We start from the raw sequence: 22,776 nt of genomic DNA, 5'->3' as shown, positions 1-22,776 counted from the left end.
TTATTGCTATAAATTGGCTTCTGATCACTGCTTTTGCTGTGTCCCAAAGATTTTGGTATGTTGTGTTTTCATTCTTGTTTGATTCAAGGAATTTTTTTTATTTCATTTTTTTATTTCTTCTGTTACCCAGTCATTTTCAAGAAGGGTGTTATTCAGTTTCCATATATTTGTTCTTTTTCCATGATCTTCCTATTGTTGATTTCTAATTTTATAGCATTGTGATCTGAGAAGATGCTTTGCAGTATTTCATTGTTTTTAAACATAGTAAGGCTTGCTTTGGGCCTAACGTATGATCTATCCTGGAGAATGTTCCATGTACACTGGTAAAGAATATATATTGTGCTGTTGCTGGGTGAAATGCTCTGTAGATGTCTATAAGGTGAATTGTATTGTTTAGTTCTCTACATCTTTATTGAGTTTCTTTCTAGTTGTTCTATCTTTGATTGAGAGTGGTGTATTAAAATCTCCTAGTGTCTCAGAAGGAAAACGTGGCCATCTACTTCCATATAGATACTGCCTCGGAAAGCCAAGGAAGGCTTGTTATGAGTTAGGACCGACTTGATGGCAATGAGTTTGGTTTTTCAGTTTTACCATGAGTGTGGAGTCATACATTTGTCTTTTCAATTATGTTAAAGTCTGATTTGTATATTTTGGGGCTCTTTCATTGGGTGCATAGATATTTATTATGGTTATGTCCTCTTGTTCAATTGATACATAATGCCTTTCCTTGTCTCTTATGGTGGTTTTTGTCTTAAAGTCAGTTTTATCAGAAATTAATATTTCTACTCTTGCTCTTTTATGGTTGCCATTTGCTTGATATATCTTTTTCCAACATTGATTTTTAGTCTATTTGTGTCTTTCTCTCTAAGGTGTGTCTCTTGTAGACAGCATATTGATAGGTTATATTATCTTTTCCAGTTTGCAACTCTCCATGTCTTGAGTGGTGCATTTAATCCATTGACATTCAGTGTAGTTATTGACAAGTATGAATTTGTGGCTATCATTTTGTTATGTGTTTTTTTGTGGTGTTACTGATTTCTTTGTTCCATATCATTTTCTGTGCTGAGCTCATTTTGTTTATGAATTGTGTTATCATTTCCTTTGTTGCTATTGTTTTAGTATTTGTTGAATGTTTGTGGTGGTTCTCTTTTTTATTTTGATGAGAAGGTTTATAATTTTTCTTTGAGTTTACCCTGTGGTTTATCATTTTCTTCCCAAGTTAGAACAGTCCATACCATCTTGCAATTGTCTTGACTTCCTCAACACAGTTTTTCCCCTCTTTTTGGTTTGTAGTTGTCCTCCCTTATTTGTCAATTGATGTCTCTAGCTCCCTATTTACAATCTTGTAGGCTTCTTTACTTTGGATACTTCCATAACTAGGTTGGTTTCTGGATTATGTCATCATGTATGCTAACAGTCAGTTGTTGTTTGCTGTTGTTAGTTCTCTGTTCAAAGGACTCCCTTTAGCATCTCTTGTAAGATTGGTCTGATTTTAAAAAATTCCCTTAATTTCTGCTTATCTGGAAATGTCCTAGCTTCACCATCATATTTCAGGGACAATTTTGCTGGGTATATAATTCTTGGTTGGAAATTCTTTCTTTCAGGGTTTCATATATACCACCCCATTGCCTTCTCGCCTACATGGCTTCTGCTGAGAAATCAGAGCTTAGTCTTATTGGTTGCCCTTTGTAGGTAACTTTTCATTTTTCTTGTGTTGCTTTCCAGATTCTTTCTTGTCTTCGGTTTTGGTGAGTTTGATGATGATATGTCTTGGTGATTTTCTTTTGGGGTCTGTCCTGTTTGGGGTTCATTGGACTTCTTGAATAGATATATTTTTGTCTCTCATCATATCAGGGAAATTCTCTTCCAACAAATCTTCAACAATTTTCTCTGTGGTTTTATTTGTCTCTTCCTGTTCTGGAATTCCAGTTACACATAGGTTATTCCTTTTGATGGTATCCTACATGAACCTTAGGCTTTCTTCATTTTGTTTTGATCTTTTTTCTGACTGATTCCTTTCCAAAGAAGTATTGAGATATTTGTCTTCAGTCCCGCTAATTCTATCTTCCATTGAATCATTTCTATTCCTTTGCCCATTCAATGTGTTACCTATTTCTGAGAATTTAGTATTAATCTTCTGTATTTCTATCTGTAGATTTTGTATCATTTCTAGTTTTTCATTTATTTTGTTCTTGTATTGTCTTCCAAAATTTCTAGGGTTTTTTCTGTGTCTTCCTCAATTTTTTCAGTGTTTTCCTTGATCTCAGTTTTTTTAAGGTAACTAAATATAGTCTTTTGAATATATTGGGGAATTCCAATGCTGCATCTTCCTCAGGGAGGTGTTCTGGGTCTGTATCCTGGTCCCTTGTTTTATTGCTTTATCTTGCTTCTTTTTGTGGACTGTGGTGGTCTGTTGTCTCCAAGACACTGTGATGTTTTTGTGTTTATATTTAATTGGTGATTGTATGTTGGAGTGATTCACCCAAGATTTTCGTTTTCTTTGTTTTGTTTGGATGTATCTGAGTAATCAGAGGCTATGCTCCTCTACTAGCTATTTGGCAGCACTTATGCACTCACCACCTGTGTTTTTTTTAGTCTTCAGCCTTCTTATGTCCATGCCGTCTTTGGCAAGCGGAGCCTATTCTTAGGTCCCTGGAATCTGAATCATTTCTAGTTTTTAATGTCACTTTAAATATCCAAAATGGCACTGGTTGTAAACATTCAAAATGGCTGCACTCAGCCGCTACTTGTATGCATTCAAAATGGCTGTGCCCTCCAGACAGCCGAAAGTCCACAGCTCAGTTTGTCTCCTTCTTTGCTGTGTCCCTTTTCAGTCATCAGCTGCCTGTGTAGTAGCCCATGCAACCCTTGGTGAGCTGGGCCAATTTTCAGGTTAATTCTCAGGTCCTAACAGCCCTTCAAAATATTCAGGCTGTCCATGCCATCAGGACAGCTAACACCCCACAGTTCCATTTGTCTCTTTACTCACTGTTTTCATTCAGGTTCTTCTGCTAGTTGGTGTTTAATCCACTTCTGTATCCTTTCGTTCAAAGCTCAGGGCTCCAGGATTATCTTCTGTGCCTGTGTCAATTGGTTTCTCTTTTCTTTGTTGAAGAGGGTCTGTGTAGCTTGCCTGCCTATTCCGCCATCTTATCGGAAGTTCTGAATCCAGGAAGCGCTTTCTTAAACCCGTCAATACCTTTTCTAGGAATGCATTTTGACCCTCCAGTCAGAGATTCTCTGGTCTTTGAACACTCTCCTTGCACTAATGAAGGATATATATGAAGCACACACATAGGGCTTTTTTTTTTTTTTTTCTTCTGTCAAGAATCAAAAGCAGAGTTATAATGTGAAGAGGAAGATTAGGTCAGTGGAGATGTATAGACTTATTCAGAACCACAGGAGTATAATGGGATGCTCAATGGATCTGTACCTTAAGTTTTTTGAAGTTGGAAAATTTGCCACTTAAAAATTATAAATTGTCCTTTATCTTCTAAGATGGGGAATAGAATATGCATTTGAGGTAGACAGTCCATTTAGAAGGCAACTTTGGTTGCCTTTGTTGCTACTAATTAAGCAGATATAAAGCAAGATGTATTCTCCAGAGAAGTCTGGGTATTGCAGGTTGTAATAGGTGACATAGGCCAGCTGAACTAAGCAGGGAACCAGCTTGAGGGAACTCTACTGTAAGGATGGCCTATGGGCTCTTGGAATAGCTACTTTCATAACAGTTTGAAGAATAGTATTGTGTTTGGGATGAAGTAGTTTAGGGGAGAGAAGGCATGTGTTAAAGTACCAGCTTTTTGTCACTAATTTTGTGACAGCAGTGCCACTAATCATAAGCAGCTATTATAACATTCGAGCAACTGTATCAGTTGGTTGCAAGTAACAGAATACCTAACCAAAGTAGCTAAAGCAACAGGCATATTCATTAACCATATAACACCAAGACTGAAAGTTAGGTTTCAGTGTTAAATCCCTCATTGACGTGATGAAGAACCCAAGCTCTTTCCATTGTTCTGCTTCATCATTCTCAGTGTGTTCATTAAGCATGTGACTGCAAAATGGCAGCCACAATTCCAGGCATCAACTGCCATCCAAGTCAAATTTTTCTGAGAAACAGACTCCAAGACTCCACAATTTGTGTGTAGACTTACTAAGGAGTGCACTCGGGAACAATATATGTGAAGAAGCAAGGGAAGTGAGATTTGTCAGAGGGAGAAGCTGAATTGCAATGCTGTGGCAACAAAGGCCTTATTCAGTCCCTTTCAGATATGACCCAAATTGGGGCACAGGAGCCACACTTTGTTCCCCTACATAGATTGGATGAGAGCTATCCTTTGAGAGGGGCCCTGACCTTATGAAAGGCTGCTTCCTTTTGATAAGAGCAATTCCAAAGAAGGGACACAGCTGAGAGCCATCAGCAGCCATCATTCCAGCAGCTGGAGTAAGTACTTTGATTTTAAAGAAGGACCTGGGTGCAGCACAGCATTCACTGTACCTAATCACACAACAACATCCAACGTCTGAAAATAAAGAGAACTCTCTTCTCATACATTTCTGTTTTTCAGGAAAGAGTCTTTCCCAGGAATCCCCCAGAAACCCTTTCCTCATGTTCCTTTGTCCAGGATTGTATCACATGTCCATGTCCTTGCTATAAAGGAGGCTAGGAAAATGAGCCTCTATTATAAGAGGTCATCTCTGTCTTTAAGGAGGAGGAAAAGAAAGGAAAGGCTATTAGGTAGGTAACAAAACAGTTTCTACACATTGTATATTCAGGATGACTATGAGCAATAAAAAGAGCAAGCAGGATCAAGTTGAGGGACCAGGCATTAGTCAACTTAAGCTACCTTGTTATAACTGACAACCCCCAGATCTAAGTACTTTGTAACAAATTTACTTATCAATTATATTAATTTCTGTTGTATATGGAGTCCTTCTTATGCTCTCTTCATTTTGGGACCTGGATTGGAGAAGCTGCCTCATCTTGAGACAGCAGGAGAAGAGACATGGAACAACCATGTGATGGCTCCACTAACTTTTCATTAGTCAAAGTAAGTCACATGGCTAAGCCTGGATATCAGTGGGGCAAGAAATGTAATCCTCTCATAGGAATAGGCCTGATGGGGAGCAGCCAGGTAAGGGAAAGGCAGCAAATAATTAGACAATAATACAATATTTCATAAACACAAAGGGTTTTCTTCTGGAGCATATGTGAGGCAGTGCCCTGGGAAGTTTCCAGAGAAAACTGGGGAGGAAAACCTGATAAAAGGCTGGATCTCATACAGCCATATAGGATGGGTGCTTGGACCTAACAGTTTATACATAAAAGGGCACGTGGTTTTATTTTGCAGTGAGATCTGGTATATGTGATTTGTATAGGCATAGATTTACAACGTTGAAAGAAATCTTAGAACTGATGTAATCTAATTCCTTCATATTATACAGATGAAAAAGCCAAGACAATGATGGGTTAAAGATACATAGCTACTGAGTGAAAGAGGACAGTTTCTCATTCCTGTAGTCAAGAATCAGTACTATACTTTTCTGTCTACCAGACTCTACCACTCCAAGGTGAAGCTGGCCAGGGATGAGTGAGAAAACTGTGACTAGTGTGCACACATGTTACCACTCCATCCATCTTTGTTATTCATACTCTGGCTACAGATAGTAAGTACCAGCAGTGTAACTTGATGATGGAAAGTTGTCTGAATTCATGAAATATTTGCTGTGAGTAGATGTTTGTTTTGTTTGGTAGACACTTGGGAAAGAACTGAGTATCATATCTGCATTTAATTGGCATGAAACAGAGGCAGCATGTATACAACAGAGGCAAAGGGACCCTGACAATTTAAAGAAATTCCCCAGGAATTTAAAGAAATTGCAAAGATGGCAGAACAGACAGACAAGCTATCCAGACCCTTTATAACAAAGAAACAAGAAACTAATTGAAACAGATACAGATGTTAATTCTGGAACCCTGAGTTTCAAATAGAAGAATAAAGAACTGGATTAAATACCAACTAGTAGAAGAAACTGAATGACAACAGTGAATAAGGAGACAAATGGAGTTGTACCCTGTCAGCTGGCCTGATGGCACGGCCATTTTGCTCTCTTTTCTTTTTATCCCCTCCCTAGATTTTTTTTCCTTTCTTTCTTTCTCCTTCTCTTATTTTTTCCCCATTTCTTTTCTTGTGTGTGTGTGTGTGAGTGTGTGTGTGTGTGTGTGGTTGTTGTTTGTTTATGCTGTTTGTGCTTCTTGTTCCCATGTTTTTATTGATTTATTTTTATTTTGTCCCACCTAGCAGGAGACAGCAACGATGCACACATGACCCAACCATACGCATGCATGTCAACCCACTGGGTAAGGGCTACCACCTGCTTCTGTGCCAACTGATCAATGATAGACAGCAGCCAATACCAGCCCAACCTGCACTCAAAGGCTGTGCACAAATAGCAAACAGAGATCTGTGCATACATTCACAACCTCTATCATATCCACAAGGAGACAGGTGGTGAGTGCCTGTGTTTTGGTTACCTATTGCCACTCTGACAGGAATATACCACAAATGGGATGGCTTTAACAATTAGGAGTTTGTTCTTACAATTTTGGAGGCTAGAAGTCTGAATTCAAAGTGCCAGGCTCTAGGGGCTGGATTTCAGCTCTGCCTCTTGCTCCCAGCCCACTAAAGCTAGAGGCTTTTCTTCACTAAGGCAGCAGCTGCCTGTTGAGGCTGACAAACCCAAGATCAACAAGTGAAAAGGCACAGTCTTGATATCACCAAACAACATGGCAGGCCACTAATACAAGTCCAGAAAAAGCCCCAAGATCAGCAGGGCATGACAGAACAGTGACTTGGCTACATGCAGGGTTCAAGCATGCCAAAAAGCTGGAGACCTTCCTCAAAATTGCTGCTTATATACTGGAAGCAGACTACATGTAAAAGCTCACTGAGTGTCATCAGGTCACTGCCACATAGTGCTGGCACTAAGAGTACATAGTAGCACCCACTCAGTGTGAGACATTATCTGCCACTTTGTGCACTTGTCTGAAACACATCACCACATGAGTCTGATCATTTTCTCAAAATTGCCCTTTCTTCACCCAATGCAACCCAACTTACCTTCTGCCACCAGTGACAAATGAGACTTGCTTTAATCCATTCCTCTCCTCCCTACTCAAAGTCCTTCAGGCAGTAACAATAGTTCATTACAGGATATAGCCTTAATTTTTTATTGTAAATTTTTGTCTGGATTTCGTCTAATGAAAGATTTTATTGCCATGTGTTTTTTGTCATAGCAAAAAAAAAAAAAAATGTTTTTTGTCAAGAAAACATTTTTGTTATGGCATTCAAACTGTAGAGATTATTGCCTACAAATAAAACTAACATATGACAAGTAACAATTACATTGATTCTTTGGAAATCAAGAAATAATGTTTTAAGCATTTTATATCCTAACATTATAGTTCACTACTTACAACAAGACATTGCATTGTGTTTTAGTAAATTGGCTGAGGTTATAGCTTGCACAACCTTGCTTGCTAAAAGTGAAGAGGACTTGAAGCACTTACTGATGAAGTTCAAAGACTACAGCCTTCAGTCTAGATTATACCTGAACATAAAACAAAAATCCTCACAACTGGACCAATAAGCAACATCATGATAAATGGAGAAAAGACTGAAGTCATCAAGGATTACATTTAATTGGATCTATGATAAATGCCCATGGAAGCAGCAGTCAAGAAATCAAGTGATATATTGCATTGTACATATCTGCTACAAAAGAACTCTTAAAGTGTTAAAGAGCAAAGATGTCACTTCGAGGACTAAGGTGCACCTGACTCAAGCCATGGTTTCTCAATAGCGTCAAATGTATGTGAAAGTTTGACAAGGAATAAGGAAGACAGAAAAATTGATACATTTGAATTATGGTGTTGGCAAAGAGTATGAAATATACCATGGAGGCCAGAAGAATGAACAAATCTGTCTTGGCAGAAGTACAGACAGAATGCTCCTTAGAAGGGAGGATGGTGAGATTTCATCTCATGTACTTTGGATGTTATCCAGGGATCAGTCCTTGGACAAGTACATCATTCTGGGTAAAGTAGATGGTCAGCAAAAAAGATGCAGACCCTCAACAAGATGTATTGATACCATGGCTGCAACAATGGGCTCAAGTGTAGCAGTGATTGTGAGGATGGCGCAGACAGTGTTTCATTCTGTTGTACATAAGGTTGGAAGTGACTTGATGGCACCTAACAACAACAACAGGTTTACAGGAATCCTTAAAAGGTTAGAAGTTTAAGGCCACCCAGCAGCTCCTCAGAAGAAAAGCCTGGCAATATTCTTCCAAAAAAAAGCAGCCATTGAAAATCCTTTGGGTCACAGTTCTATTCTTACACACATGGGAATACTACAAGTCCAAATGAACTTGACGGAGACTTGGGGGTTGATAGGTTGACAAGGAATGTATTATAATTTTTTTTCCCATTTACAAACAATGGGAAATAGGATTTTATTGTCTTTGTGCATAACATTTGATTTCTAGGAACAAATTACTGATATAAAATGGGAAATACCAGTATATCCCAAATCTGTCCCCACAATTCATCATTTCTAGCCTAGACTATTATAGTCACCTTCTGATTGGTCTTTCTACTTCCACTCCTACTTTCCCCTTCTCTGGAATCTCTTCTCCACAGAGTAACCACAGTGACTTTAAAAATGTAATTCAATTCAGAACCTGTCTCATCTCTACTCAAAACTATCCCCAACAGCTCCCAATCATATTTAAGAGTCCTTACCATGGTTTGAAAGTCCCCACATAATCTGACCCTTGCCTATCTCCCCAACTATAGCTTCTAGCACTCTGTCACCAATTTTCCATGAGATCTTTCACATTTCTCTGCAAAGCTCCCTTCTCTCCAGTATTTGGTTATCTTTGCCTCATCAGGAAAGGGTTTCCCTTTCCTGAGCCACTCAGTAAATTGCCTTCAGGAAGAAAGTCAGGATAATCATGGGGTTCTTCCTGTTTTGTTTTTTTTCCCCTTTTCTTGGGCATCACAGTACTGCATTGCCTATTATGAAACAGTTGTTTCATTTTTGTCTGGTTATCTTTTATTACAGAGGTTGAGGGGAATGAAGACCTGTAACAGTTACTCTCAAGGACCACAGTCTTAGATTCAAACCCTTTCATCAGGGATTACATCTACCTGTGTATTCTACATTTTGGCTGAGAACAAAGGAGAACAAGATCTATAGCCCACACTGAAATGGATTTAGTTTGTAAACCTGCTGTTCCTAGCAGTTTCCTGTAATAAAGTTGACAAAGTTTATCTCAGAGCCAACAGAATTACATCTCTGAATCCTTTTCTCTTCAAACTTTTGTAGTCCTTGTCCTCTTTCTTGTCTAACAAAACCATTTTCTCAGAAAATCTAAAACGTTTTAATGGGGATCAAGCCTTAACTAAAGGAAATGAAGCTTCAGTGCCAATAAATTTCAGCAGATGGTAGAGGTTTTGAGGCAGGCAGTGAGCCATCTGGTGGGTTCCTTCCACATAGTTGCTTGGTTATAGATACAGGTTATAGATTTCAAGCAAATCAATTCCTTCCCTCTCTTGTCAAATGTCCACCCCTTTGGTGGAGGGGGAAGAAAGCACACACCCCTTTGTTTGAATTGAGATCTCCTTCAGCAGAGAGCTTTACTGTTTCTTAATAAGTGTTCAAGTATTTGAATTTCACAAGGCCTTATGAATTGCGTAAGTCCTGTGTTCTTTAACAGGGGACTCACTCTTACCCAAAGACTGTGCCATCCAAGTTGTCATGTACAAAGCTCTTTAGATAATTGCAGTGTGTGTGTGTGTGTGTGTGCATGCGTAAGTTGAAGGGAGGCAACTTCTAATGGGCTAATGCTCTGTCCTTGTCCTTGTCAGAATTTCACAAAAGAACTCTGCAAATGCTATGCCAATAGCCAGGTGAGAAATCATCAAGGCCACTTGCATAATTCAGTATTGCATTATCAGAACAAATGATCCCTAAGAATTGCAGCACTTAACTCACTGATTGAACCAGGCTATGGGTTTAAATAGTCCATTTCACCATATACAGCCAAGCTTAAATTAGGTAGTTTATATCCATGAAGAAATTTATTAAAGCTTCAGGAACAATGGCTAGTTAATAAGCTTGTGAAAATCAACCTGATGTAAGTAATTGTGCTTATGCTTATTGAAATTTTATCTATTATTCAAAACTGAGGTCAAATACCACTACCTATGAGAAGCCTTCTCTGACATCTCTAGTCCAAAGTGATTTTTCCTTCCTTTGACTTGGCATTTACCACATATTACCTTTATTTTATGAACTCATGTCTTCTATCCCCAAGAAAGGAAATGACTTACTGCATTGGGCAAATCTGCTGCAAAAGACCTCTTTAAAGTGTTAAAGAGCAAAGATGTCACTTTGAAGACTAAGGTGTCCTTACCCAAGCCATGTTATTTTCAATTGCTTCATATGCATGTGAAAACTGAATAATGAATAAACCAAAAACCAGGCTCATTGCCATTGAGTTGATTCCAACTCATAGCTACCCTCGTTACGTTTCCAAGGCTGTAAATCTTTATGGAAGCAGACTGCCTAATCTTTCTTGGGCAGAATAGCTGGTAGGTTTGAACCACCAATCTTTTGGTTAGCAGCCAAATGCCTTAACCACTACACTACCAGAGCTCCTTAGAGACTTTGAAAAATTGTGTTCTTGTGAGTGATAGCAATGGACCCCTGCTCTATGTAAATGCTTATTTCACCACCATTACAGAGTATTCCCTCTGTGGCTGAGAGATCAGAAAAATGGGTACCTTAGAGTATACGAACTTTAGTAACCATTTATTTTTAGCAATAAACCAAAGCCAAACTCACTGCCATTGAATGGATTCTGACATGTAGTGACCCTCATTGGGTTTCCGAGGTAGTAAATCTTTAAGGAAGTAGATTGCCCATCTTCCTTCTGTGGAGCAGCTGGTGGGTTTGAACTTACAACTTTCTGGTTAGCAGTCAAATGCCTTAGGCAGTGCACCACCAGTGCTCCTTACTTTTAGCAGTAGTACCTAGCAATGTTGACCTTTTCCTTTACATGCCTCATTTAATCTTCACAGCAACCCTTAAAGGTTAGGTACCATTATCATCCCCTTTTTTTACAGTTGAGGAATATGAGCTATAGAGAAGTTGGAAGACCAAAAAAAGAATTCATTCATTTGAATTATGGTGTCGGCAAAGATATTAAATATACCATGGCCTGCCAGAAGAATGAACAAATCTATCTTGGATGAAGTACAGCTGGAATGTCCTTTAGAAGTGAAGATGGCAAGACTTCACCTCTTATATCTTGGTCACATTGTCAGGAGGGACCAGTCCCTGGAAAAGGATAGAATGCTTGGTAAAGTAGATGGTCAGAAAAAAAAAAAAAAGGAAGACTCTCAGAGAGATGGGTTGGAACAGTGGCTGCAATAATGGGCTCAAGCATAGCAATGATTGTGAAGATGACACAGGACCAGGCATTGTTTCGTTCTATTGTACATAGGGTCTGTACAAAACAGAACCAACTCAACAGCACCTAACAACAACAACAACAGTATCTCCAAGTGGGCAGAATATTGAATGATACAGGAAGCATCAGAGGAACATAGAAAATATAAAGAATTGGTCAACGTTCAGCTATTTCAGGAGGTAGCATATGATGGAGAATGATTGTGGTGGTTAAGGTTGTGTATCAACTTAGCCAGGCCTGGTTGAGTGGCTGGGCAGCTAAATGTAGTTATTCCCCATGATGAGATTGATAATTAACTCCATGGTGGAATCTACTGGAGTAACTGAATAGCTGCTTTAAGGATGTGGTCTGCTTCCAGTATATAAGAAGCAGCTTTGAGAAAAGTCTCTAGCTTTTTGGCACCCTTGGACCCTTCATGTAGTTGAGTCTTCATTCAGCAGCCTGCCATGCTCTGCTGATCTTGGGATGTTTAGTGGACTTGAATTAGTGGCCTGACATGTGGTTTAGTAATATCAGAACTATGCCTTTTTTCTTGTTGACCTTAACTTTGTCAGCCTCAGTAGCCAGCAGCTGCCTGAGTGAAGAAAGCCTCCAGCTTCAGTGGGCCAGGAGCATGAGGCAGAGCTGAAGCCTGAGGTCAAGGGGCTTTCACCCAGCTCCTAAATCCTGGCACTTTGAAATTGGGCTTCTAGCCTCCAAGACTGTAAGAGAATAAACTCCCGTTTGTTAAAGCCATTCCACCTGTGGTATTTCTGTTAAGAGCTGCATGAGGTAACCAAAACAATGATAGTGTTAAAAGAAGAAGCCCAAGCTGCACTGAAGGTACAGCCTCCAGGTATTGATAGAATGCCAACTGAGATGTTAGAACAAATGGGTGCAACTCTGAAAGTACTCACTTGTCTATGCCAAGAAATTTGGAACACAGCTACCTGGCCAATTGGAAAAATCCATATTTGTGCCTATTCCAAAGAAATAGGATCCAACAGGATGTGGAAATGTTCAACCAATATCATTAATATTACATGCAAGTAAAATCTTGCTTAAGACAATTTAAAAATAGTTACAACCATACATCAACAGGGAATTGCTAGAAATTCAAGCTGGATTCAGAAGAGGATGTGGAACAAAAGATATCTATCATTGCTGATATCAGGTGGATCTTGGCTGAAAACAGAGAACACCAGAAAAGTGTTGACCCATGTTTTATTGACTATGAAAAGTCATTTGACTGTGCAGATCATAACAAATTACAGATAACATTGGGAAGAATGGGAATTCCAGAACACTTAATTGTACTCATGTGGAATCTGTACATAGACCAGAAGGTGGTCATTCAGACAGAAGGGGATACTGTGTCATTTAAAATCAGGAAAGGTGTGTGTCAGGTTGTATCATTTCACTATATTTATTCACTATTTATGCTGAGCAAGTAATCTGAGAAACTGGACTATATGAAAAAGAACACAGTATCAGGATTGAAGGAAGACTCATTAACAACCTGCAATACGCAGATGACATATCCTTGCTTGCTGAAAGTAAAGATGACTTGAAGCACTTACTAATAAAGATCAAAGACTACAGCCTTCAGAATGAATTATACCTCCACATAAGGAAAGCTAAAATCCTCATAACTGCACCAATAAGCAACATTATGATAAATGGAGAAAAGATTGACATTGTCAAGGATTTCATTTTACTTGGATCTACAATCAATGCCCATGGAAGCAGCATTCAAGAAATCAAAAACGATATATGGTACTGGCCAAATCTGCTGCACAAGACCTTTTAAAATCTTAAAAAGCAAAGATGTTGCTTTGAGGACTAAGGTGCATCTAACCCAAGCCATGATATTTCCAATCACCTCATATACATGGGAAAGCTGGGCAATGAATAAGGAAGACCAAAGAAGGAATGATGCATTTGAATTATGATGTTGACAAAGAATATTGAATATATCTTGGACTGCCAGAATAACAAACAAATCTGTCTTGGAAGAAGTACAGATGGAATACTTCTTAGGAGGGAGGATGGTGAGACTTCGTCTTACAAACTTTGGACATATCATTAGGAGGTACAGTCCCTGGAGAAGAATATCATGCTTGGTAATGTAGAGGGCCAGCGAAAAAGAGGAAGAACCTCAATGAGATGAATTGGCACAGTGGCTGCATCAATGGGCTCAAACATAGCAATGATTGTGAGGCTGGCCAAGACCTGGCAGTGTTGCATTTGGTTGTGCTTAGGGTCACTGTGAGTTGGACCCAGCTCAAGGGCACCTAACAACAACAACAACATACCCAAATACTCATTGTATGTATTTATACGTATGTCAAACATGTTAAAGGACAGACTAAGCAGCTATAATTAAAAGACTTTAAGTACAGTGGCTTTAAAAGGGATTTTTCTCTCTTACAACGTTGGGGAGGGTGAGCAGTCAAGACTGGCAGGGTGGCTCTGCTCCACGTGGTCAGAAAGCAGCCCAAGATCCATATTGTTTTGTTACTTCCAAAAGTGCTTTGTGTGTTCATGGTTCCAAATGTTTCCCCTGGTTTTTGAGAGAAATTTCCAAATCCCTGTCAGTGTAAGTCCATTGGACTACTGCCAGTTCCTCATACCCCACTTGGAAAGGCATTTGGCAAAGTGTTTGAAAGTACTGATGTTTCCCCACCCTCCACCAGCAATGCAAAACTACTATAAAACCATTTTAAACATCTTTCTTTCCACAACAGAATTTTCCAACACCAGTTCAGTGCACCCCTCATTCTATGCTTTCCTTTCTCTCATCCTCTAGCACCATGGAGACTCTGGCAGCTGGTCAATAGCTCAGAAAATTTATGACTACCAAGAAAAACCTTCAGGAAATCCTCAAACTGGCCAGAGATGAGCACAAGAAGTGATAGATCAGTTTAGGATCTTCTTACTTCACTTGCCTTTTACCTATTTTCACTCACAGCCACACCACCATACGAAGGCCCTACCCTTTCCTCTGCATCCCATTTATCTCCCATCAAACCAAGAGAAACATATTCGGTGTGATAATTGGAGCTGTGTGTCAACTTGGCTGGACCCCAATTCTGTGTGGTTGTTCCCATGATGGGATCAGATGACTGTGTTCTGAGTGGCCAGTCTGCCCAAGGGGAGTTTCCCTAGGGGTGTGGCCTGCTTCCAAGATAACCAGGGACATCCTGGGAAGAGACACATTCTTTGAGGGATTGGAACCCTGGTGTGCGGACTACAGACTTCCGTGAGTGAGCAGCCCACCGCTTGGCCTGGAGATCTTGGATTCGTCTTTTGTTGGAGTCAACAACCAGTGTACTGCCTGCCAGCCTTGAATTTCTCAGCCCCCTGCGCTTACGGAAGCTAAGCCTGCCACCAGCCCGTTTCCTCCAGAGACTTGGACTTGTCAGCTTGGACTTGTCAGCTTCTATACGCTTGTGAGCCATTTTCCTAAGATAAATTTCTCTCTCTCTCTCTCTCTCTCTCTCTAAATATATATATACACTTTGTTGGTTTTTGTGTTTCTCTAGAGAACCCAATCTAACACATTGGGTCATAAGGAAAGAAGTCATGGTAAATTCCAATACTAAATTCATTGGGAAGAGTAGATTCTGAAGGGATGATAGTGGAAATCCCCTCCCTTCTTCAGAATTCTTTTCAGTGGAATAAAGCCATTTAGTAACTCAGAGGTTATCTAAGTGTGGTCCCTGGACCAGCAGCATCAGCATCACTGTGGAACTTGTGAGAAATGCAAATGCTCAGGCCCTAGCCACAGACCCACTGATTCATAAACTTGGGAAATAGGGCCCAGCAATTTGTGTTTTTATAAATTGTCATGCATTGAATTGTGTCCCCAAAATTATGTCAACTTGTTCTGGTCAATGTCATGAAACTATTGTAAGGAAAATTAATTTGCTCTGTAAACAAATCACCCAAATCATAATAACAAATAAAAAATAAAATTATGTCAACTTGGCTTGGCCATGATTCACAGTATTGTGTGATTGTCCTCCATGCTCTGGTAGCATAGTGCCTAAGGCACTTGACTGCTAACCAGAAGGCTTGTGGTTCAAACCCACCAGCCACTCCTCGGAAGGAAGATGGGGCAATCTACTTCTGTAGCGATACTGCCTCAGAAACCCAAGGAGGGGTTGCTATGAGTCTGGTCCGACTTGATGGCAAATAACAACAACAACAACAAAAGACATCGACCAGTGCTATTTCTGTTATAACAACACTAGAAACTAAAATACAAGCCCTCCAGGTAATTCTGACCCAAGCTGAAGTTTGAGAACTATTGCACCAAGCAAATTTGGGAAAACTCCATCTCATCTCACCTTGAACAGAAAACTTGGAGGTAGAATGCAAACTGCATATCCTACTGCCTCATTCCAGACCCATATAAGAAGCCACAGTCCTGCTTAGAGCCATCTCTCTATATGGCATTGTCTCAAGAAGTCTCTCTGGATCATACCTATTACTTTCCTTCTGTCTTGACCTTGTTTCTCATTTCTGATCCCTGTCACAGCCCCTTGGTTTGGGCCTCTCTGACCAAACCCTTGAATCTGTTGCTTTGTCTAGTCTGTGTCTTTGGTTTTCAATCCAATATCTGCCCTGAATATTGTGCTTGATTTCTCCTGTGCTTCAAATCCTTCATCTATTTGTCAGCTCTGCTCCACCCCAGATCCACACTTTCTGGGAATCTGAGTGAGAAGACACCACATTTACTTCTTCCTTTTTTAAAAAAATCAAGTTACTAGGCTCGTTAATCAGGGGAATAATGTTTAATATCTGATGAAATTTAAGGACAAATGTTAAGTGTTACTGTGCAAAGCAGTTTGGAAGTGCTCAAGAAGTGAAACATAGAATTACCACATGACCCAGCAATCACACTTCTAAAGGAAACTAAAAATATAGGTCCATACAAAAACTTATACTAAGTATTCTTAATAGCCAAAATGTCAAAACAACCCAGTGTCCACCAACTGATGAATGGATAAACAAAATATCCATGCAAAGGAATATTATTAGAAAAAGGAATGAAGTATTAATACATGCTACACTGTGTTTGAACCTTGAAAACATGATGCTAACTATGGCAGAAAGTCTGGAAGGCAGTTTTCTTGGTGTTAGCTACTGTATATAGCCCTCTGGACTCTGCTTCGAAGTGACTTCCCTGCCCAGCCCTAGAGGAAAACATCAAAGGAGAAAGTCACATTGCATGCCATGTGTCATAGGAAACACAAGTTTGAAGATTCTCTTACGACACACTCACACACTTACAGATCAGTCTCACAATGTCACAGTTAGAGGGACCTTGGAGAGTTATTCAAGAAATACCCTCACGTAGTATACATCTGGCAGGGAATCAGAGGAGAGCCAGATCACAGTCACAAAGGATCAGTTACTATGGTGGTCAGTGCTAAGCAATTCAGGGTAAGAAAAGCATGTCTAGCAGGGTGTCTGGTGACACCTTACCTAAGGTATTTGACTGCTAACCAGAAGGTTGGTGGTTCAAACCCACCAGCTGATCTGCAGAAGGAAGATGGGGCAATCCACTTCTGTAAAGATTTATCCCCTCAGAAATCCAGTGGGGGTTGTTGTGAGTTGGAATCTACTCTATAGAAGTGAGTTTGGTTTTGGTTTTGAGCAGGGCAAACTAATCTAATCTGGGAGGTCAGGGAAGGATGAGACTGGAAGGATAAGGAGGAGTTGACCGAGCAAAGAGGTGAAGGGCTTTCTGGACAGAAGAAGTAGCTTGTGCTCTCTGTAGCTGGTGGTGCATCAGTGGGGGCAAGGAAGCAGCACATGAGGTGGAAAAGTGGTGGATGTCACATGGAGCAGAGCTTTATAGGCCTAGGGTTTTATCTCAAGGAATTTAGGGGATTTCTAAAGTGTGTCCTTGCTACACTTGCATGAAGAAGTGTGTGGCAATGTACTGGCCCCCAAAAAGAAATTATGCTAAGTGAAAGAAGCTAGACACAAGAGACTGCATATTATATCATTCTGTTTATCAGAAATGTCCCACTCTCTGCAGGGGACATCAGGCTAAATTAGCATAACATACTACACAAAACATTGTTCTACCTCCTACTTTGGCGAGTAGTGACTGGGATCTTAAAAGCTTGCAAGCAGCCACCTGATGCAACAATGGGTCTCTCCTTGTCTGGAGCAAAGAAGAATGAAGAAAACCAAAGATTCATGAAAACAATTAGTCCTGGTAACTGGTACACCATGCGATCCTCAGCCTATATGACTATGAGACCAGAAGAACTAGATGGTGCCCGGCTACCACTGTCAACCACTAGGAGGGGGATCTACATAGAAGATCCTGGATAGAGAGGGATAACAATGTGGAACAAACTCAGAAGCATTTGGGAAAAAAAAACAAAAATGGGGGGAGGCAGGTTTGCTGGTCTGATAGAGCCTGGTGGAACCACTGAGATGATGACCCCTAGCTGCCCTTCAAGTCTGGAATTGAACCCATAGCCATGCCTTCCAGCAAAACAAAAGACAGACATTGAACATGTACCTGAGGTAGGTATACTCCTTGGAGAGAACAATCATGGGAGAAAGAAGGGCTGCTTATGCACAGGGAGACATTTCAAGGGGCAGGAGTGCATGGAGGGATGGACATAGGGAAGAGATATCGGGAGGAAGTGGGAGTGGAGCTGTTTCATTGGGGTAAATTGTAGTCAATGTCATGAGACAAAGTGTATGTGAACTGCTGTACGGAAAGTGAATTTGCTCTGTAAATTTTCACCCAAATCACAATTAAAAAAAAAAAAAAAAGAGAAATGTCCCACTCTCACTCCTTCCTTATCCCCTGGCAACCACTAATCTGTTCTCCATATTTTAATTTTATCATTTCAAGAATATGACATGCATGGAATCATATAGTATGTAACATTTTGGGATTGGCTATTTTTGCTCACTCAGCATACTTTTCTGGAGATTCACCTTAGTTGTGCCTGTATCACTTCCTTTGCCAGGTATTATTGTTGTTATGTGCCATCGAGTTGGCTCCAACTCAAAGCAACCCTGTGTATAACAGGGTCCTGTGCCAGCCTCACAATCCTTGCTATACCTGAGCCTATTGTTGCAGCCACTGTTTCAATCCATCTTATTGAAGGCCTTCCCCTTCTTCGCTGACCACTTTACCAAACATGATATCCTTCCCCAGGGAATGGTCCCCAGGATGACGTCTGGCCATTCTTGCTTGCAAGAAGCATTCCAACTGCACTTCTTCCAGGACAGATATTTTTGTACTTTTGTTAGTCCATAGTACTTTCAATATTCTTTGTCAACACTACAACTCAAATCATCAACTCTTCTTTGATTTCCTTTGTTCATTGTCTAGTTCTCACGTGCATATGAGCTGATTGGAAATACCTTGGTTTGGGTTAGCCACACCTTAGTCTTCAAGGAGACATCTTTGCTCTTCAGCACTTGAAAGAGGTCTTTTGCAGCAGATTTGCCCAGTGCAATACATTGTCTGATGTCTTGACTGCTGTTTCCATTGGTGTTAATCGTGGAAACAAGTATTATGAAATCTTTAACAATTTCAATCTTTTCTCCATTTATTGTGATGCTGCTTATTGATCCAGTTGTGAGGATTTTTATTTTCTTTATTTTGAGATGTAATTTGTACCGCAGACTGAAGTCTTTAATCTTCATCAGTAAGTGCTTCAAGTCATCCTTACTTTCAGCAAGGAAAGTTGTGTCGTCTGTGTATTGCAGGTTGTTAACGAGTCTTCCTCCAATCCTGATGCCACATTCTTCTTCATGTAGTCTAGCTTCTCAGATTATTTGTTCAGCATACAGATTGAGTAAGTATGGTGAAAGGATACAACTCTGATGTACTCCCTTCTTGATTTGAAACCATGCAGTATCCCCTTGTTCTGTTTGAATGGCAGCCTGCTGGTCTATATACAGGTTCCTGATGAACACAATCAAGTGTTCTGGAATTCCCATTCTTCTCAATGTTATCCATAATTTTTTATGTTCCACACAAGTGAATGCTTTTGCATAAATAATCAATAAAACACAAGTAAATATCTTTCTGGTATTCTTTGCTTTGAGCCAAGATCCATCTGACATCAGCAATGATATCCCTCATTCCACATCCTCTTCTGAATCCTGCTTGTAGTTCTGGAAGTTCTCTGTCAATATACTGCTGCAACCATTTTTGAATTATCTTCAGTAGTATTTTACTTGCATGTGATATTAATGATACTCGATAATTTCCACATTCTGTGGGATCACCTTTCTTTGGAATGGGTACAAATATGGATTTTTTCCAGTCAGTTAGCCAGGTAGCTGTCTTCCAAATTTCTTGGCATAGACAAGTGAGTGCTTCCAGTGTGACATCCATTTGTTGAAACATCTCCATGGGTATTCTGTAAATTCCTGGAGCCTTCTTCTTTGCCAATTCCTTCACTGCAACTTCGACATCTTCCTTCAATACCATTGGTTCTTAATCATATGCCACTGCCTGAAATGGATATCATCTACCAATTCTTTTTGGTACAGTGACTCTGTGTGTTCCTTCCATCTTCTTTTGATGTTTCCTGCATCATTCAATATTTTGCCCATAGAATCTTACAGTATTGCAACTCAACGCTTGAATTTTTTCTTCAGTTCTTTCAGCTTGAGAAATGCTCAGTGTGTTCTTCCCTTTTGGTTGTCTAACTCCAGTCTTTGCACATTTCATTGTAATAATTGACTTTGTCTTCTTGAGCTGCTCTTTGAAATCTTCTGTTCAGCTCTTTTATCTTGTCATTTCTTCCATTTGCTTTAGCTACTCTTCATTGAAGGGCAAGTTTCCAAGTCTCTTCTGACATCTATTTTGTTCTTTTCTTCCCTTCCTGTCTTTTTAATGACCTTTTGCTTTCTTCATGGATGATGTTCTTGATGTCATTCCACAATTCCTCTGGTTTTTGGTCATTGGTATTCAATGCATCAAATCTATTCATTAGATGATCTCTAATTCAGAAGGGATATAATCAAGGTCATATTCTGGCTCTCATAGACTTGTTTTAGTTGTCTTCAACTTCAGCTTGAACTTGCATATGGGCAGTTGATGGTTTGTTCCCTGGCCTTGTTTTGGCTGAAGATATTGACCTTGTCCATTGCCTCTTCCAACAGATGTAGTTGATCTGTGTATCCCATCTGGTGAAGTCCACATGTATATCTGCTGTTTATGTTGTTGAAAAAAGGTATTTGCAATGAATAAGTTGTTGGTCTTGAAAAATTCTACCATGCCATCTCCAGCATCATTTCTATGACCAAGGCCATATTTTTCAACTACCGGCAATTCTTTGTTTCCAACTTTTGCATTCCAGTCACCAGTAATAATCAACACATCTTGATTGCATGTTTGGTCAGTTTCAGAGTATAGAAGCTGGTAAAAATCTTCAATTTCCTCATCTTTGGCTTTGGTGGTTGATGCATAAATTTGAATCATCATAGTATTAACCAGTCTTCCTTGTAGGTATATGGATATTATCTTATCACTGACAGCATTGTACTCCAGGATAGATCTTGAAACATTCTTTGTGATGATGAATGCCAAGCCATTCCTCTTCAATTTGTCATTCTCGGCATAGTAGATCATGTGGTTGATTCAAAATGGCCAAAAGCAATCCATTTCAGCTCACTAATGCCTAGGATATCAATCTTTGTGTGTTCCATTTCATTTTTGACAACTTCCAATTTTCCTAAATTCATACTTTGTACTTTCCAAGTTCCTATTATTAAAGGGTGTTTGCATTTGTTTCTTCCCATTTTGAGTTATGCCACCATCAGCAAATGGAAGTCTCAAAAGCTTTAGTCTATCCACATCATTAAGGTCAGCTCTACTCTGAGGAGGCAGCTCTTTCCCACTTTGAGTGCCTTCCAACCTGAGGGACTCATCTTCGGGCAGCATATCAGACAGTGTTTCAGGGCTAGTCATAAATTTTTCCAGTAATATATCAGACAGTGTTTCACTGCTATTCATAAGGTTTTCACTGGCCAATTCTTTGAGAAGTAGATGGCCCCTTCCTTCCTCTGAGTCTGACTTAGTCTGGAAGCTCTGCCGAATTCTGTCTACCATGGGTGACCCTGCTTGTATTTGAAATACTGGTGGCATAGCCCCCATCCTCACAGGAACACACAAGCCACTACCATATGACAAACTGGCAGATGAGTGGTGGTTGCCGGGTATATGGTTTACAAATACTTTTCCTTAGTCTGTAGCTGGGAGCTCTGGTAGCATAGTGCCTAAGGCACTTGACTGCAAACCAAAAGGCTGGTGGTTCAAACCCACCAGCTACTCCTTGGAAGGAAGATAGGGCAATCTACTTCCGTAGTGATACTGCCTTGGAAACCCAAGGAGGGGTTGCTATGAGTTGGGAATGACTCGACGGCATGTAACAACAACAACAAAGTCTGTAGCTTGTATTTTCATCCTCTTAAGTCTTTCACAAAGGAAAAGTTTTTAATTATTAATTAAAATCAAGTCCAATATATTCAGTTTATTTTCCTTTTATGGATCATGCTTTTCGTGTCCAGCCTAAAAGTCTATGCCTAGGCCTAGAACCCAAAGACGTCCTCTATATGAGGGTTTTTTTTTTTTTTTTTTTTTTAAAGTTTTATAGTTTTACATTTTATATTTAAGGTTCATGATTCATTTTTAGTCAATTTTTGTATAAGGTGTTAGACTTAGGCTAAGGTTCATTATTTGGCCTATAGAGTTCAATTGCATCAGCACAGTTCAATGCAAAGGCTATCTTTTTTCCATGGAATTGCTTTTGAATCTTTTTTAAAAAATCAATTGGGCATATTTATGTAGGTTTTTCTGGATTCCCTGTTTTGTTCCATTTATACAGTGAAAGCTGCCTTGTATTTCCAGGTCTCATAACTTTTCCATCTTTGACAGGGTACAGTCTTACCACTCTTGTATTGCTTGTTTTAGTGGAAAATATTTGACTTTTCCTTCTCTGACAAGTTTCTGCCTTACACAGTTTCTAGCTTTCTCAAGTTTTACTATATATGTGTCTATCCCTCTGCCAATACAATTGTCTTAGTTGCTGTAGCTGTACAGTAACTTTTGAAATCAAGAAAAATGATTCCTCTTACTTTATTCTTGTTAGTTATTCATTCTTTTGCCTTTCCATATAAAATTTTCAAATAATATTTTGTATCTACAAAAAAAATGTTTTTAAATAATATTTTGTATCTACAAAAAAATGCTCCTGG

This window comes from Orycteropus afer, unplaced genomic scaffold (genome assembly GCF_000298275.1).
Source record: "Orycteropus afer afer isolate SDZICR_OR568_19922 unplaced genomic scaffold, OryAfe1.0 scaffold00046, whole genome shotgun sequence".
Classification (NCBI taxonomy): domain Eukaryota; kingdom Metazoa; phylum Chordata; class Mammalia; order Tubulidentata; family Orycteropodidae; genus Orycteropus; species Orycteropus afer.
Note: the sequence above shows the minus strand (reverse complement) of the source record.